The sequence below is a fragment of the Priapulus caudatus genome, unplaced genomic scaffold, assembly GCF_000485595.1.
Source record: "Priapulus caudatus unplaced genomic scaffold, Priapulus_caudatus-5.0.1 Scaffold64, whole genome shotgun sequence".
Taxonomy (NCBI): Eukaryota; Metazoa; Priapulida; class Priapulimorpha; order Priapulimorphida; family Priapulidae; genus Priapulus; species Priapulus caudatus.
Genome location: NW_014577125.1, coordinates 4,641 through 7,441, shown reverse-complemented (window position 1 = coordinate 7,441; position 2,801 = coordinate 4,641).

Sequence of the window (2,801 nt, the reverse complement as noted above, 5' to 3'; positions counted from 1 at the left end):
TCAAGGAGGGGGGTATATATGACGATATAAAAGAGCTATTAAACTTGCGCGCCTTGGCTGTGCGAGCAAGCGAAATACAGAGCAGGGGCATGTTCGCTTCGTTTCGCTGGACTTCGCTGAGCTTCGTTGCTCGAGCAAGCAACATTGAGACGAGGGATATGTTCGCTTCGTTTCGCTCGCCTTCGCTACGCGAGCAAACGAAATACAGAGCGGGGAGCAGCGAAGGCGAGCGAAACGAAGCGAACATGCCCCCGCTCTGTATTTCGCTGACTCGAGCAGCGAAGGCGAGCGAAGCGAACATACCCGCGCTCTGTATTTCGCTTGCTTAAGCAGCGAAGGCGAGAGAAACGAAGCAAAGATGCCCCGCTCTGTATTTCGTTTGCTCGAGCAGCGAAAGGGAGCGAAACGAAGCGAACATGCCCCCGCTCTGCATTTCGCTTGCTCGAGCAGCGAAGGCGAGTGAAACGAAGCGAACATTTCACTTGGAAGAGCAACGCCTTCCTTTCAAGTTCGCTTTGATCAGACTCAAATGAAGCGCCGACTTTCATATCCCATTGATATCTATTTTATATCTAACCCCCCTTGATATCTCTTTTATATCGATCCGCCCCTTGATATCTCTTTTATATCACGATATTAATGACATTAAAGTTGGGAACGCTCCTAATGGAGCGTTAGCTAACTCCCCCTTAGCTGACAAATTCAACAGGCTGAGCTGTACGCGAAACCTGCGTGCAACTGACAACAACGCTTTCATTCCTTCTTGGACGATCAACGCGTACGCTTTCTGCGCACGCCCATGAACCATGAAACTTTACACTGTCTCTATACGGGTTAGCACACAGACACAGCTCTACCGAGAAAGGATAAGCACCCCTCCTCCCCCCCCCCACCACCAACGGATGGCTTATGTTTCTAACTGACCTCGCAGACAATTAGAATCTTTGCTCTCCGGCTGCACAATAGAATAATAGTATGGCTGATAGGGTCTATGTCCCCCAGGGTACTATCGGAGGGTACTCTGGGTACGGTTCGATATATCGGAACGTACCCTGGTACTATCTAATATGCCGGACCGTACCTCGCCTACTCCACTAACGAGTCTAGGGAGTCGCCTACGCCTACTCCCTAACCCTAACCCTAACCCTAACCATATCACTATCAGATAGTTACCAGGGTACGTTCCGAATCTCGATAGATAGATATCCCTCCGATAGTACCCTGGGGGACATAGACCCTATGAGCAATAGTATGTATTATTCACAGGGGCACCATCGCTGGCCTCCACACGTACCTCTCCTCCACACGACGACGTCATTTATTTGTACTCACTGCGTGTACGAGCTGTTAGCGGGGCAAGTCCAACGGCCAGCTATCCCAACAACTGGTTAAAAGTCAATACGACTACAGCATCGCCCGGGATGAGCTGCTGGTATGTGTGCTAGTATTTGTGCATGCCGCGCATGAGTAGCGCAGATACCCTAACCCGCACGCAGACGATTCACAATGTGCATAAAGCTTTGTCGGTTGCTGTGCGGGACAGATGCCGACGAAAAATTCAATAATTTCGCATTTATGGCGTCGGAAAAAACGCCGGAATCGGTTCCGCTGCTATGGGTAGATCGTCAGTGGTCGGCACATGGGGATGGGGATGGTGGTGGTGGTGGGGGGTCGGATGGGTCCCCCTCCCGCTAGGCTTGCCACCCCGCCCCGTCATCATTTACATGGTTGGCATAGGCTTGACGCGTACACAGGCGGGTCGTTATAAGGCGGGTATTCGGTGACGACCACATGGCCCGGGTTTACTCCTGGGTGTCGTGCTACCAGCTGCTGCTCTAACGCGGTAATTAACACCAGCACATCTATCAACACTGCTCCCCCCAGGCTCGATGACTGGTCGCATCGAAGTGTTACATCGCTGATAAAGCTCATGTTTGATATGCGCATACACGACAAACGGGGAGAACTGTTCAATGAAAGGGTTACCGAACGATGAGATAATGATATAGACATATTCACAGAGACAACCCCCCCGGACAATTACTCACTTGGTGTTTATTATTCATTGTTGAACAGTGATACACGGAGGAAGTCGAGGAGGAGGGAAGGTGGTGGAAGAGGAGGAGGGGGGAAAAGGTGGGGAAAAAGTGGTGGAAGAAGAGGAGGAGAAGGTGGAGAAGGAGGAGGAGGAGGAGGAGGAGGAGAGGAGGAGAGGAGGTGGAGGAGGAGTAGAGGAGGTGGGGGAGGAAGAGGGGGAGAACGTGGGGAGAACGTGGTGGAGGAGGAAGAAGAAGGAGAAGGTGGAGGAGGAGGAAGGGGGAGATGGTGGAGGAGGAGGAGGAGAGGAGGAGAGAAAGAGAAAAGGAGAGGAGGTGGAGGAGGAAGAGTAGGAAGAGGAGAGGATGTGGAGGAAAAGGAGGGGAAACGTGGGGAGAAGGTGGTGGAGGAGGAGAGGGGAGAAGGTGGAGGAGGAGGAGGGGGAGAAGGTGGAGGAGGAGGAGGAGAAGAGAAGAGAAGGGGATAGAGGAGGGCGCCTCTACCTCCTCCTCTCCTCCTCCTCCATCACATTCTCACCTCCTCCACTTCCTCCTCCTCCATCACATTCTCCCCTCCTCCACTTCCTCCTCCCTCAACCACCACCTGCACATCCTCTACCTTCTCTACCTCCTCCTATTCCTCCTACTCCTCCTCCTCCACTACTTTCTCCGTCGTCATCTAACTCCTCCTCTAAATGTCCGGGGGGGGGTTAATGTCCGGGGGGTAATTGTCCGGGGAGTAATTGTCCGGTGGTAATTGTCCGG